Source organism: Sarcophilus harrisii, chromosome 5 (assembly GCF_902635505.1).
Source record: "Sarcophilus harrisii chromosome 5, mSarHar1.11, whole genome shotgun sequence".
NCBI classification, from domain to species: Eukaryota; Metazoa; Chordata; class Mammalia; order Dasyuromorphia; family Dasyuridae; genus Sarcophilus; species Sarcophilus harrisii.
This window is the reverse complement of record NC_045430.1, coordinates 151,411,823-151,429,071: the sequence shown is the minus strand read 5'-3', so window position 1 is coordinate 151,429,071 and position 17,249 is coordinate 151,411,823. Positions and strand designations below refer to the sequence as shown.

At 33.3% G+C, this 17,249-nt stretch overlaps 1 protein-coding gene across 1 annotated transcript in view; it reads left to right on the top strand.

The window, feature by feature from the left end:
• COG5 (component of oligomeric golgi complex 5) overlaps positions 1 to 17,249 on the top strand; it is a 328,255-nt gene that overhangs the window by 154,546 nt on the left and 156,460 nt on the right. The gene's annotated exons all lie outside the window — the stretch shown is intronic.

Below are 17,249 nucleotides of genomic sequence, written 5' to 3'. Positions count from 1 at the left end.
ATCAATTACTCCTTTCTTAGACCCCTCCCCCCCAATCTAGGAGCACCATCAGTTGTCACACTGGCTAGTTTAGCCTAGTCCAGCTCAAAACCATTCATAGTTTGGCGCACCTTTTCATAGATACCCTCTCCTGTAGTTGTTCCTTTGATGCTTTGCAGTGCAGCAAGCTCTTCTATGACTTCAAAATAATCATTGATGCCATGAATAAAAATTAGAAATTGTGCAGAATCATGAACATCATTGCTTTCATCGAGTGCCAAGGAAAAATATGAAATTTTTTTTTTATGGAGTTTTGCATTTGCTGATGCAGATTGTCTCCCGTTTCTTCAATCCTCCATGTAATTGTAGGTCCTGAAAGATTCACTGTACTAAATAAATCGGCTTTCTCTGGACACATCTCTTTGGCAACAGAAAGAAAGCATTCTTTAACAAATTCTTCCTCCACGAATGGTCTGCCAGTGCGTGCTATTAGCTTGGCAACTTGAAAACTTGCTCGCAGTGATGAAATATTTAGCTGCTTCTGCTTCACAAAGGTATTTTGCTGAGTTGTCAATGTATTTTGCTTTTCTCGCTTCTCCAACCAACCAATCATATTTACTTTATGTTGAGTTTCATAGTGTGAATGCAAATCATATTCTTTGAACACAGACACTATATTCTTGCATATCAGACATACAGCTCTTTCCTTGTATTGTATGAAAAAGTAATCATAAGTCCACTGTTCTTTGAATATCCTACACTCTGAGTCAATTTTTCTTTTTCTTGACATCATTATTTCCTAGGGATTCCAAATTGCTATTAGTAAAATACCAATTATATATATATATATATATATATACAGCGCTACAAAAACAATATACCAGCAATAACTTTGCCCACACAGAGACATACAGACTGCAATGCCCAACTTCCTCCAAGCTGCCTCTGCGCTGTGATGCCTCTGTTTCCCGCACTCTCTCTCCTGCTCTTCGCGCTCCGGCTTCCGACCTTTACTGCTGCAGTGAATTCCCCCTGCAGTGGCCATGCATCTGACCCACAGGCCATAGTTTGAGGACCCCTGATCTAGATCACTGGTGTCAGGCTCAAATAGTAAGGGATCTTTTAGGCCATATTGATTTAGAAATCCACAAATTTACATTATTTTGTATTACTTCATTAATCATCTACATTTTGCTAATTACATTTAAATCTGGTTCACTGTAGAGAGGAATTTTGCTGTTCTATGTAACCAACCTTTTTTAAATAAATAAACTTGAACTTTTCCTGTATTAAAATTTGCTTTAATCTGTATTCACCATAGAGTTCAATCTATATCCAGCTTTTCTCTTTAGCTATTGATGAACAATAGTACTTCCTTTGATTTTGTTACTTAAATATCTTTTCATGGAAAAAAAAATCCATTTCAATTGTTTTTGTCAATAATTCCTGTGCATATAGAATTATGGTAGACATGCCATAATTGAAACAACATGAGCTGAAATAACAGGGTGGGTAAAGGTCTGTTTAGGGTGTTGTTACTGAAGTCCAATTGGTATGCCTGGCTTCATATGAACCTTTATCTCAGGAAAAATATTTTAAATGTTAAAAAAGTTAATTTACACATTAGTATTTTTAGCAGACTTCCAAGATCATTAGTTCTTGTTCTATAAAAACTTGAGTACAAAATAGATTCTTTCTAGCTCTAAAATTCTTTTTTATTTTGTTATATCAAATTCTCTTGAAAACTGAGTCTATGGAATTGGAAATGAAAACAATCATGCTCAAGATGTAGCCTTACTTTCGGGTATCTGAAAATCTGAAATAATAGTACCTATGAAACACAATATTTAATAATATCCCCTTTGACATTCATATTATCTGTATGGCGAACAGTTTGTACTAATAACATTGGAGCAACATTTTTTGAAGTGCAAAAACATTTCCATTTATATTGTAGTTTTTAAACATTTCCACATAATATAATTGTAAACTCTACATCAAATACTGTGAGGCATTTTGTTTTAAGTTACTATATATGAAAAATATTTATCATTTATTTCCTTAGGCAAAGTAGTTCTATTTCCAAGGATGCTTAAAATTAAATTCTTAAAATTAATTTCTTGCTCATCCTTTCAGGATATTAACATGAGACTTGTCAGAAATGAAGAAAAAAAATTTCTGAAATACAGATTTAAGTCATACAGAAGGCTCTTATACAGCAGTATATTTATTATTGGGCTTTTCTCCACTGGGCTCCACTAAATACTCTGTATCATGAGCAGTAGTAAAACTAGAATAAAGTGCCTAAAACTTATGATATTAATTTTATATTTTCAGATTTTAAGAATAAAACCAACATTCTTCTCTATTTAAATAAACAAAAATATCATACCTCTTGCACATTGAAGAAACCCAAACACAATCTTACAATTAGATAGTTACTCTTGAATTGCATGACTTTGTACAACAATAGGCAGTAATGAACAGAAACTCTGGCACAACTATGAAAAATAAATGGCTAATAAGTGTACCTTCAATTCTTGAAACCGTTAGATTGTAAACTCCTTATGAGTTGGCAGTGATTTATTTTGCATAATATAGAACCCAAGAATTGGGAGTAGTATACAATAAGTATTACATAAATACTGGCAGATCTAGACATTTATACAGTAAAATTTTATATTATTTGTTTTATTTAAATGAAGAAACAAATAACAGCTGTGAGAGTAATTATTGGTGTGTCTGCTGGCACATCTGTCTTTCATTATATAATTATTTGTATGCCAGGGAATAACCCCCTTTTGAGGAATTGAATTGGGAGTACCTGTAGCTAATTGAGGATTACTGATAATAACCTGCTTAACCCAAGTCCAGATCCAAAGGGTTATTACTCTTTCTAGATCAGTGGTGGTGTGAGATTCAAATAAAAATGAGGTCACTAAACAATTCATAAGGATCTTTGTGAACTGTATATTGACTTAGAAAAACCACATATCAACATTATCTATATTCTATTTTTTATTTTGATTAATATTTTCTAATTACATTTTCATCTGCTTTAACAGGTATGTTTGACACCTTTGCTCTAGTTACTGAGCCCCATTTTCTCTTCCTGATGTGTCCTGAAAATCCTATTACCCAAGGCATGAAAGCTATGTATCTTGACCGTCTAATAACCTTTCTTTGCCTCCCCAGCCCATATCATTGGATGTCTTATATGCCAAAAGCTTCTCTTTTGAGTTAAAATGTGCCTATAATTAAAGACCTATTGTTTTAAAATATAAATAAGCAATTTGAGTTTTCTGTGAAATTCCCATTATGTCCTAATAATAGACTATAACATCTTTCAGATATTAACATTTTGTGAATGACGGATATACTTTAGAGCAGGATATTCATTTCAATATTTTTTTTCCTTGATGCTGACAAGAATAAAGGAGATTGAACTAGATAATGTCTTTGATATTTTCCAGCTTGTCTAGATGTGACAATTTAGGATACATGTATTTAGCACTAGTAAGTCAACATTTATTGAAAACTATTACATGCTTAGCACTGTTAATAACTATAAATAAATATTTAAGGTCATATCTGGCTTAACTAGGGGACAATTTTGATTACATAGAACTTACCAAACTAAAACTAAATTAGTTGTCTAATGCCTAAAATAGAAGTTGGTATGGAGCAGTAATTAATAGATTCTCTGAAAAGTATGTGATACCAAACTATTCTAATTTGTTTTCTTTGCATGGATGAGAGATCATAATGAATGATATGGAAATAATGAGAGGCAACATGTCATAGTCAAAGAGTATCAGGCTAATAAATAAAAGATTTGTGTTATAACTCTGTGTCATCAGCTAAATTTCCTTAAACATAAAACGAAGAAGCTAAATAGGTGATGTCTATGATCCTTTTTGGTCTGTTAACATTCCAGTTTTTTATATGGAAAATGTGAAGAATTTTTGATTTCTGTTGCTTTTTTGGAACTCTCTTTGTTTTTTTTTTTTTTTAAATTTAATAGCCTTTTATTTACAGGATATATACATGGGTAACTTTACAGCATTAACAATTGCCAAACCTCTTGTTCCAATTTTTCACCTCTTTACCCCCCCCCACCCCCTCCCCTAGATGGCAGGATGACCAGTAGATGTTAAATATATTAAAATATAACTTAGATACACAATAAGTATACATGACCAAAACATTATTTTGCTGTACAAAAAGAATCAGGCTCTGAATTATTGTACAATTAGCTTGTGAAGGAAATCAAAAATGCATGTGTGCATAAATATAGGGATTGGGAATTTAATGTAATGGTTTTTAGGTCATCTCCCAGAGTTATTTTTCTGGGCATAGCTAGTTCAGTTCATTACTGCTCCATTAGAAATGATTTGGTTGATCTCGTTGCTGAGGATGGCCTGATCCATCAGAACTGGTCATCATCTCGTATTGTTGTTGAAGTATATAATGATCTCCTGGTCCTGCTCATTTCACTCAGCATCAGTTCGTGTAAGTCTCTCCAGGCCTTTCTGAAATCATCCTGTTGGTCATTTCTTACAGAACAGTAATATTCCATAATTTTCATATACCACAATTTATTCAGCCATTCTCCAACTGATGGACATCCATTCAGTTTCCAGTTTCTAGCCACTACAAAAAGGGCTGCCACAAACATTCGTGCACATACAGGTCCCTTTCCCTTCTTTATAATCTCTTTGGGATATAATCCCAGTAGTAACACTGCTGGATCAAAGGGTATGCACAGTTTGATAACTTTTTGAGCATAGTTCCAAACTACTCTCCAAAATGGTTGGATTCGTTCACAACTCCACCAACAATGCATCAATGTCCCAGTTTTCCCGCATCCCCTCCAACAATCATCATTATTTTTTCCTGTCATCTTAGCCAATCTGACAGGTGTGTAGTGGTATCTTAGAGTTGTCTTAATTTGCATTTCTCTGATTAATAATGACTTGGAGCATCTTTTCATATGACTAGAAATAGTTTCAATTTCTTCATCTGAGAATTGTCTGTTCATATCCTTTGACCATTTTTCAATTGGAGAATGGCTTGATTTTTTATAAATTAGAGTTAATTCTCTATATATTTTGGAAATGAGGCCTTTATCAGAACCTTTGACTGTAAAAATATTTTCCCAGTTTATTGCTTCCCTTCTAATCTTGTCTGCATTAGTTTTGTTTGTACAAAAACTTTTCAGTTTGGTATAATCGAAATTTTCTATTTTGTGATCAGTAATGATCTCTAGTTCTGCTTTGGTCATAAAGACCTTCCCCTTCCACAGGTCTGAGAGGTAAACTATCCTATGTTCCTCTAATTTATTAATAATTTCATTCTTTATGCCTAGGCCATGAACCCATTTTGACCTTATCTTGGTGTACGGCGTTAAGTATGGATCAATGCCTAGTTTCTGCCATATTAGTTTCCAATTTTCCCAGCAATTTTTATCAAACAGTAAGTTCTTATCCCAAAAGCTGGGATCTTTGGGTTTGTCAAAGACTAGGTTGCTATATTTGTTGACTGTTTTATCCCTTGAACCTAATCTATTCCACTGATCAACTAATCTATTCCTTAGCCAATACCAAATAGTTTTGGTAACTGCTGCTCTATAATATAATTTTAGATCTGGTACAGCTAAGCCACCATCATTTGATTTTTTTTTCGTTAATTCCCTTGAAATTCTTGGAACTCTCTTTGTGGAAACCTCTATCACACAGATCAAAATTAGTTGAGGACTTAGGAAGTAGATAGTTCCTTGGAGCTGAGGAGGGAGGGGTGAACATAAAGATTGTAATGCCAGAGAAACAGGCAGGATAGAGATTAGAGAGTTTTTAATATTTTATTAATTGGAGAGCATAATTGACCGCACAGGACTCTTGTCTCAGAGCATCCAGCGATGAATGGGAGAATCTCAAATCCTTATATACCCTTTACAGACAAAGAAGGGGAAAGAAGCGGGAAACTTCTTCACAGACCCATTTGGTTCTGTCAGGATGGGGGGAGGCCATACATTCTCACTAAAAGCCAGTCAGGATGTCTGAATAAACAGAAGTAAAGATGTCAATGAAGTATCCAGCACAGTCTTATCTTTTGGAATATTTTAGAGGGGTAGTGTCATAAATTCTTGAGGACAGAAGGAGTTAGGAGTCAGGAAGTCTGATCTCCCCTTCATCTTGAGTCTCACATTGACAATTTATAGCCTTAGAGCAAATGGTCCTCAGTCTTAATAGACCAGAATGGGGTTTTACAACTAAGGGTTTTGAGGCAGAATAGTTAAGGAAACTGAGATGGAACAATTCAGGGAAACTCAGGACAATAAGGGAAACTAGTACAGGGAAACTGAGGTAGAACAGTTCAAAGAGACTGTGGTATAACAAGATTAAGTGTCTTGCCTAAGGTCACATATCTCTTGAGGCTACCTTATTCATTTAGTGTCAAAAATGAGATTTGAAGTCAGATCTTTCTTACTCAAAAAGTCAACAAGCATACTCTGGGCATTGTGCTAAGAATTGGGGAATTAAAGAAGGGCAGAAAATAGTCCCTATTCTGAAGGGACTAATGGGGGAGAAAGCATGAAAACAACTGTATATAATAAGCAAAACATATAGACAAATAGTCTCACACATATGCAGAAAAAATTGGAAAAAATAAGTAGTTGGAAAGCATTAGCATTAACGGAGGTGGTAAGAATTTTTTTTTTTTTTTTTAATGCCTGGTTTTGTTGCTTCATTATTTCTATGTTACAGATTAGGGGAAAAAAATTAAAAATGGAGGCTTATTATGTCTAGAATTTGAAAAACAGCTTTTTTTACACTGATTTCTTGAAAGCTAACACTTTTTAAACGTTGTCAATATTACAATTATTTATATTTCTTTAAGCAATTGAGCAACTGTGCAGAATTCAATAAGTATAGCTTTCTTGCTTTATCCATTCTATTATATATGTATGTGAGTATACATATATATGTGCATATATATATATACACAGAGATATGTGTATGTTTGTGCATATGTTTGTGTGTGTGTGTATGTATGTGTGAGTCGGGGTAGGGGGGAGAGAATGAATGAATTTCCTCATCTTACTCAGACTGGAAGTGCAATGACTCCTCATGGGCTTGATCCTTCTGTTATTAATCAGCCTTAGAACTTTCACCTCTTCCATTTCCAAATCACTTTGGCTTGTTCCTCCCAATGTAACTCGAGGTGATTTGTTTTAAGGGTTCACCATAATTCTATAATTGTATAGTACTCCTACACTCAACAGATCTGAGAAGGAGAGATTGTGCTGGGGGCATGATGCCCGCAGGGCTGATGTCCAAAGCATCCAGCAGAATGTGAGTTCTCAATGACATATTTATATCTTTTAACTCAGGTAGCTAAACAAAGGCAGGAGGTGAAGTCCAAACTCTGGTAAGTGGGAATCTCCAGGCAGGGACCATCAGTCCGGTTCTGACAGGTTGGGGGATAGGACTATAAATTCTTACAAACTGGGAGTTAAGGAGGTGTAGTTTAGAGCCAGGAAGTCTGGAACTTAGAGTTATAAACAATGCTAATTAGGTATCTGAAATAGGACATCTGGAGTCTTATCTTCTGGAATGTCAAATCTCCACAGCCCTAATTATCTTAGTTCTAATGGGCAGAAAAGGAGGGTTGCAATCAGGGAAACTGAGGAAAAACAATTCAGGGAAACTGAGGCACAACAATTAGGGAAACTGAGGCAGGACAGTTAGGGAAACTGAGGCAGGACAATAAAAGAGAACTGTGGCATAACAATAGGAGTCATTTTTCATTTGTATTGTTCCTTTCTTTTTTTTTAATTTATTTTTATTTGAAAAAAATGGAATAAGAAAAAAGAAAACAGAAAAAAAAATACAAAATAAAACAGAATATATTATCATGTGCCCAGAAAACATCAGGGAGGATTCAGAATATATAACAACAAATTACTTATATTATTTTATATATAGAGATATATAGATATAGATATATATAATTAGCTTATATATAAGTAGAAGAAATTATATTCATGAATGTCCATCTTTTCTTCCTTGCAAATAGTTCTTTGGTTCTCTGCTGCATACCTTATTTACTGTATTTTTCCCCCCTTTCATCCCCTCACACCCCCAAGCAAGCTACAGTTAAGAAAAGATCTATTTATGTATACATATGTAGATATATTCATACATATATGCATACATACACACACTCACAGCCACATACACTCCACATATACATAGATATCTTTCCTATCCCTGTTGACTTTTTAATTAAATTTTGCTCCATAGCTTGCCTTGTTATTACTTAACTTCCCTCTACCAAAGGTTCCCTCCCTTGTCTTCTTCCCTCACCCTTTGCTTCTCTATCTGCTCATCCCTCCCCTCTCATTTCTTTATAAATTTTGGAGGGTGCTATATTTTTCATGGTATATATATAATGCGTTGCCTATTGAACCCATTCCCGATGTGAATAGGTTTTCAGAACTACAAGCTCTTCCCCTGCCCCAATGGCTTTGTGCCTATTCTTCCTTTGTACCTCATTTGTATAACATGATTACTATTTTTTACCTTAACTTTGCTGATCTTTTTTTGAGCTGCTCTGTTGTAGCTCCAGCACATTTGAATTGTTTTTTTCTTGTTTCTTGCAAACTTTTCTCTTTGAACTCTTTTGATCAAGATTTGTCAATAATATTCCTGTGTGTTTTCCAGAAAGGATTACTTTGAGGTGGTGATCTGTGGATTTTTTTTTGCATTTCTACTTTCCTCTTATATTCTATCATTCTAGGACAATTTTCTTGGATTATTTCTTGCATTATTTTGTCAAGGTTCTCTTTTTGGTCAGAATTTCTGGTAGTCCAATTATTCTTATGTTTTATTTTCTTGATTTAGTGTTGATTCTGAGGAAGCCAGGAAGAGTACAAAGACCTGTCTCCTCCATCTTGGTTCTGCTCTTCAAAAAGAATTTTTAATGGATTTTCTGTGTTAAGAATTGTGCTAGGTGCTGAGAATATAAAGACAATGAATAAAACAAAGAGCTTTCATTATAAAGTACTCACTTTGTTTCTAGGTTTTTTTCCTTATCACAAAAAGTGCTAGAGTATGTTTTTTTTGTTTTTTTTTGTTTTTTTTTTTTTAGCATAAATCCTATCTTGAAGGAACCTTAGAGACTATTAAAACTAATGTAAAGCTTTGAACTTATTCTTGAGTTATATCATCAAGTTAGACTCAATGTTCTTGCATTTTGAGAAGTTTTTTTGACCTTTAATTAGTCATACTTCGAAAAATATTAATTCTTTTTCCCATCTCATTATCATGTCCCTCTTTCTCCTAATTCCCAATACGTTAGCTATTCTTTGAAGGAAGGCTACATTTGGGTTCAGACGAATTAGATTCCACTACTGACCTGTTGACTTTGGATAAATTATTTATCCAATCCAACCTACTACAGGTTTTGTTTTTTTTTTATCTATAAGGTGAAGATGACCATTAAAGGTCCTTCCAGATCTAAAACTGATTCTGTAATAACCAGTGTCTGATTCCCAATTAGAGAACTAATACCCAGTTAGGAATCCCTGTGTTCCAGGTAATTGACCACTCTTGGGTACAAGCCTTCTTATTTCTGTTAGTCACTTCTCTCTCCTGGGTAAAGTCTTTTCTCCTTTCAAAATGTTGATGCATTAACAACCTATTTTAAAGTCACAGTCTTTCAAAACAGCGTCAAGAACATGGCTAGGCCCTTTCTTTCAACCACATAGCCACAATGCTCATCAAGTTGATTGACTTTGATCAGTGAAGATGTGTGCAGGCATCTCTTTACTCACCATGATTCTGGAATATTTAGTTAATTTTCCTCCAGTCAGTTCATCAGCAAATCAAGTCTCTATTTTCACTTTCTTAACTTCCCCTCCAAAGGAGGGGTAAGACAGAGCAATAGGCTGATAGGCTTTACTTGTTTCAGAAAGTAGGTGGTGGCGAAGAGTCATTTGACTATCTATGAATGGCCACTATTATTCCCCCAATCTGGAGCTAAGGGCAGTAACCTTCCCTGAAGATGCCTTGTCTGAAGGCTTTTATGGCCAGTTGCTTTATCCTAGCTTTTCTTGTCACTCTTTAGTATCTGGTTGTGTTCTCTCTTACTTGGTTATTCACCATTCCTGATAGGTTCTTTATTACTTTTAATAGTTTAAATCAGAACTTCCTGATAATAATTAATTTATCTTTCCCATTGAGATAGCTGGATACAAATTTTAGTGCAGACACTTACTAGCTTTGTGACCTTTGGAATGTCACTTAGCTTCTATCTGCCTCAGTTTCTTTATCTGTAAAATGGAGATGATAATAATACCTTTCTCCAAGACTTTTGAGGATACAGTGAGGTAATATTTATAAAGCATTGTGCAAATCTTAAAGTGCCATGTAAATTCTATTATGAAGTTTAAAATTCATGAAGTTCCTGTTTTTAATAGTTATGTGACCAACATACTTTTAAAATACATTTTTCTTACATTTATACATTTTCATATAATTGATCTTTCATCATGCAAATTTTAATATTCAGAAAAACAATTACATGTAAATAAGAGGAGAGCCACTTTAGCAAGCCTCAGACATTTTTCAGTACTTAAAATATTCTGTCTCACATTCTGTGAAAACTATTTAGTTTTTAATACTTAAATATTTTTTCTCTTTATAGCTTTACCTTTAGACATCTTTCTTGCTTTTTTTAAGGCTCTCCTCAAGAGTTGCATCTACATGAGATTTTTCTGCATTATTTCCTCCTCCCAGTTATTAATGTTCTCCTCATTCCTCTTTGGAATTACTATGTATCAACACTTCTACTTCCTAAACTCCTTTAAGTACTTTCTTCAATATGTTGTAATATGATTTTAGCCCCCACTCTATTACAATTGTGCTTGCAAATATTATCAATTACATCTACAATCAAGTTCCATTTTTTTCCCTATTCTGATACTTCTTGAACTATCTGCACTATTTCTGACACTGTTGAAAATTAACTATGATTACATACTATCTTTTCCCCTCCCTCCCTTCACCCATACATACTTTTTCCATACATACTTTTCCCCTCTCTCCCTTCACCCCCTCCCCAAGATGGCAAGCAGTCCTATACAAATTAAATATATCACAGTGTATCCTAGATACAATATATGTGTGCAGAACTGAACAGTTCTCTTGTTGCACAAGAAGAATTGGATTCAGAAGGTAAAAATAACCTGGGAAAAAAAACAAAAATGCAAACAGTTTTTACATTCATTTCCTAGTGTTCTTTCTTTGGGTGTAGCTGTTTCTGTCCATCCTTGATCAATTGAAACTGAATTAGGTCTCTTTGTCGAAAAAATCCACTTCCATCAGAATACATCCTCATACGGTATCATTGTTGAAAGTATATAATGATTTCCTGGTTCTGCTCATTTCGCTTAGCATCAGTTCATATAAGTCTTGCCAATCCTCTCTGTATTCATCCTGCTGGTCATTTCCTATAGAACAATAATATTCCATAACATTCATATACCACAGTTTACTCAACCATTCTCCAATTGATGGGCATCCATTCATTTTCCAGTTTCTAGCCACTGCAAACAGGGCTGCCACAAACATTTTGGCACATACAGGTCCCTTTCCCTTCTTTAGTAGCTCTTTGAGATATAAACCTAGTAGAAACACTGCTGGATGAAAGGGTATGCACAGTTTGATAACTTTTTGAGCATAGTTCCAAATTGCTCTCCAGAATGTCTGGATGTGTTCACAATTCCACCAACAATGTATCAGTGTCCTAGGTTTCCCACATCCCCTCCAACGTTCCACATCATTTTTCCCTGTCATTTTAGCCAATCTGACAGATGTATAGTGGTATCTCAGAGTTGTCTTAATTTGCATTTCTCTGATTAATAATGACTTGGAGCATCTTTTCATATGGCTAGAAATAGTTTCAATTTCTTCGTCTGAGAATTGTCTGTTCATATCCTTTGACCATTTATCAATTGGAGACCCACATTCAAATTTCAAATGTCAGCTTTCAAGTTGTAAATTACCATTTTTCCTTTTACAATAAGGCAATAAAAATCTCTCATCCAGAAAGGTTAAGAAAGAGAGTTCTAGGTATAGTTATATAAAAATCTCACTTTAAGCAATTCCAGGCTGATTGATGTACCACCCCCTTCTAAAACAATAAAAATCTCTTTCCTACAGAAGGTGAGAGAAATTTAGGTGTATTTATAAATAAATTTCACACTTTGACAATAATAGGGAGATGTTATCCCCTCAAACCAACCAGTCAGCCAATCGCTGGGTTATTTCTTAATTTGGAAATCTGAATAAACATATTATACCTGATTCACAAAGTTATTCTTTCTTTAGTTTCCAGTGCTGTAAGCTTCTGCAGATAAAAAAGGGAAATTTTTTTCCTATCTTTCCCTGTGCATTTTAAGAATTAGGAATGCAGAGATAAAATGATATGTCCTATGAAAACTTTGCAATCTCACTCTTATCACTCTTTTTTTGCTTGTCTGATCAGACCATAGGAAAAAGGAAATATATTTAATGATCAATCCACAAAATACAAATACAACTTACATAACCCTGAGTAATATTTTGAGTTTCCCTTGAGGCTGAAAGAATTAAATTCTGGTTTTTGAAATTTAGAAAACTCTTTTACTATGACCCTAAATACTCTTTAAAGAGGATGCAACATGGGCTTGCTGCCATATTGACCAGAGAAAGAAGAGGGTAGCATATAGGCCCTTATGCTTAGGTAGGGACTGTTACAAATAAAGACTAATACAGATTAGGTGCATAATCACACAATGAGGGCAAAAATCCCAATGCTAGTGCTTCTGTCTAGACATTATAGGGGTCAGGATGCTCACAATAAATTTCAAATGGATAAATATGTAAATGATATATATATATATATAATTATATATACCAGTCACACCATAGAATAATTAGAAGACAATGGAAAATTATGCCTAACATAATTATCCATATGGATCTGAAAGCTTGAAGGGATCTTTGAGGCCATATGGTCCAACTCTAGCATCTTACAAACCAGACACCTCACAGGACAAATCATAAAAGATGAAATTATCTCAATTATACAAAATTAAAGCATTCCCACAAATGAAATCATTGTAAGTAGAATCAGAAAAAAAGAGAAATTAAAGGAGAAAAAAAACACTTTGTGTTAAATATCTCTGATAAAAATGTAAAAAATCCAAATCATACAATTATCACAAGTAAATTAGGAAAAAGACCATTCCCTCTTAGCCAAATTGTCAAAGCATAGAATTTTTTTCTTAATTTAGTAACTTTTTCTTTTACATCTACATTTCTAAATATATCTTTTCCAATTCTCTACCCAGTGAGCTATTCCTTGTAACAAAGAATTAAAGAAGAGGAAGAAAAAAGAAAGCGAGCCAATAAAACTATAAAACATATTAGCTGAATGTTGTTTTAAATATGAAGAGGGACGTACTTTTTCTTATCTCTTGTTCTGGAACAATCTTTTTCATTATAATGGTATAACATTCTATCTTGTTTTCTTTTGATCTTTCTGTCTATATTGTTATAATGATTATATACTTTTCATATTGTCTTCAATTATTGTCTTCACCTCTCAATTTTTCATGTTCATCTTTTTATTATTATTATTTTTTTTGAGCAGTGGCAGTCCATTATATTCTTGTATCATTTTCTTTCATTCCCCACTCATTGGGCATTTACTTATTTTTCCTACTGGATATTTGCTACTAAAGAAAAAAAATATAGCATGATTACTTTGCTGTTTATGGCAACTTTATTTTTGGTCTTAGTAGCATATATATTTAGTTATTAAAAAGTGGGTCAAATGGTGTATACATTTTAGTCATTTTTTGCCTAATTCCAAATTGTTTTTGTAATAGAAGAATTCAAAGCTTCACCAACAATCTTTTAGTCTTCCTGAATTTCCATTAAAAATAACTGTTCCAAACTTTTGATATCTTTGCCTATTTGCTTATTACTTAATGAAACCTCATAATTGATTTGATTTGCATTTATTTTATTATTAGTAATTCACAGCATCCTTCATTTAGTTGTTCAAAATTTGTATTTCTGGTAGCACTGATTTTATTAATGGAAAATCTTTTCATTTTTATTCTGTTGAAACTTTTATCTTTTTAATTCCTTCTATTCCTTGTGTAATTAAGAATATCCTTTTCTCCAGAGTTGTGAAAAGTATATCATCTGTTTCTCTTCTGATTTTTTTTTTTTTTAATGATGTGACCTTTACTATTGAGATCTTAGGCTTGAACTACTTCAAAAAAAAAAAGTACAGACTGTTAACATCTGCTCAAAATGTTCAAAAGCACTAAAATTCAAAGAAATTCTAATGAAAACTACTGTGAAATATCAAGTCATACTATCAGGCTAACAGAGGTAGTAAAATTCATTTTAGAATGTGCACTTGAAGACCAGCAGATGAGTTTATAAATTGGCTTCATTGTTCTGTTAAACAATTTAGAATTGTGAAGAAAAGTTTCTAACAACATATGAACTTTGAACTAAAGATTTTACTTTGATACTTTGATAGCTCTATGAACTTTGATCCAAGTATGTTTTAGCAGTGGTTATTTTTCTTTTCTGTATTGGATTAGATAGTTGCTGAGATTCCTTCTAACTCTAAAATATGATTATTAGATCTCATCAGTGTGGGTTCTTTCTCCAACAATGCAAATCATGCCCCATCCATCCACTCTCATAATCTACAAATATATCCCAAGAATGTCATTAAAACCATGAAGAGGCCCATAGGTGTGACAGAGATTGTTGTAGCATTAATTGTGATATCAAAAACTGATAATAAAATAATTTGCAAATGATTGAGTTATGGTATAAAAATATAGTGGAATATTATATTTTATTGTATGTTAAATATGAAGAATTCACATATATGTAGAAAGATTTGTATAAAATAAAATATAAAGTAGAGTGGGAAAGAATAATTTTAATAGTGGTTCAAAAGACATGAAACATTCTCATGTAAGAAACATTTATCCTTTATCACAGGACAAAGATTTACCATCTATTGCATGAAATAGCTCATGATGCAACCAACTATGACTAAGCAAGGCAAAATCATATGATTAAGAAATGTGTTCAGAGTGAAGCAAACCTATACAGAGTGGAGAAGAGCAGAGTCTAGGGAGTAAAGGGAGGTATTGGAAGGAACCAGGGAGGGGCCTGGTGCAGTCTACCTGATTTTGACCAGGCACCAGACTAATTAAGGTGATATTAATTCAGGGCTCAGACAGGATAGAAGAATTAGAGTTATTGATTAAAGGTTCCTGTTCCACATCAAAGTGATGCAAGAAATGATTACAGAGTCAAATGCTAATATGCAGTTGGTGAGTTTGATATTATGATTAAAAAGTAATTAAAATATTTAAACCCTTTGACTTGTTTATCCCAGTGCTAGAGCATATACCCCATGGATATCAAAGAAAAAAGGAGAATGTATAGATATTAAAATATTTGTAGCAGTATTTTTGGTAGGGAAAAACTCAAGAAGCCAAGTTTCTGTTTGGGTAGAGAATGACTAATCAAGTATTCTTCATAAATGTAATAGATTATTACTATTCCATAAGAAATGACAAATATGAAGAATTCAGAGAAGTCAAAGAAAACAAACTGCTGCATGATGAAATGAGCTGAACCAAGAAAGCAGTATATATGATGATGTAACATATAAATGAAAAGAACACTGTAACAAAACTGAATGTTATATAATCATGAGACTCAAGATTGTTCTGGGAGAAGAGTTGAAAAAATGTATATCCCTTTCTTTTTTGTCAATATGGGAAAGTGTGACTGAAATGTTTGCACATGCTATCTGACTCAGTTCATGTGCTACTTCCTTTTCCCCCCCTTCTTTCTCTTTTATTACATGACAGTGGAGGGGAACATCCTACTCATAGGCCATATGAAGTCTGCAAAATCATTTGCCAAGGCAACCACAGGTGATGATGATCTGAAAGCACTATTTGAGTTCTGAAAGTTGATAATTTTATATGGCACACAAATGATGTTATAAATATCCAAGTGGCTCTTGATAGGAAACAGATTTCCATCCCTGTTATATGAGATCAATTGCTGGGTAAGGAAAAGAGGAGGGAAATATTTAAAAATCAATGATATAAAAAGAATAAAAACAAAATTAAAGAAAAATACATACTCAAAAGAATAATATTATATAAATATAATCAATAAGGAAAGGGAAAAAAACACTTTCGTCTAATATAGAAAACATCAATAGTATAATATTGTGATTCTATAAAGGAGACATCCCTTCTTTCTGTTACAAGTTAATAAACTAACTTTTGGGGCAGAGATAGTGTACTTCATAAAAGTATTTGTTATCTACTCCCCAATTATACCAAATTATATACAGGCTAGATTGTTGCTGTTTTAATTGTACATCATATTTATTTTTTCTTCTGAGTTGTTGTTGATGTCTTTTTGTTAAGAATTGAAAAGTCTAATTATACAGACGTAATTTTTTCCTAAATTACTTCCACATCAAAATCTAGTCATTTTATGTCTTTTTAAGATAAAATCAGTTACTTTGGGGATTTGTAATTCATTTTTTGCCATCTCTAGTGATTAGACCCTCTAATTATAGGAAGTATTTATGATTTATAGCTATAAGACTTCTTTATCCTCTTTTCATTTTTAATTTTGAGCTGTATTTTTCTAGCATATCTACCTTCTTCTATGCTTCCCCTTTTTCTGAAAATCACCATATATTAAATAAAACATTCTAATTTAATTTGCATTATTTTAGCAAATTTTTCTTGAAATCTACATATCTTCAAAATTATTTGGTTTAGATGTTGAGTTGCTTAGTCTACAATTTTTTTTTTCAAATGAATTACAACTAGTGGTTACATTTTGCTGATTTACTCAGACACCATCTGTGTAATTATCACTGGGTAAACATTGTAGCACTTCAGATAAATAGATAAAGAGGCGGAAAGCCAGTATTACTAATATTTATACCAGGAACCTAGAACAGAAGAAGTTAATTGCCAATAATTGCTCTGATCACAAACAAAAGGTTGATGATATGGGAAGTGTTATCTTGCATTGCACATCTGGTTAATTAAACCCCAAATATCAGAGTAGTTTTTTTGTGCCTTTTTAGGATTATATTCATGGCTGTGCATGTCTCATCAATTACTACATATGTGACTTCAT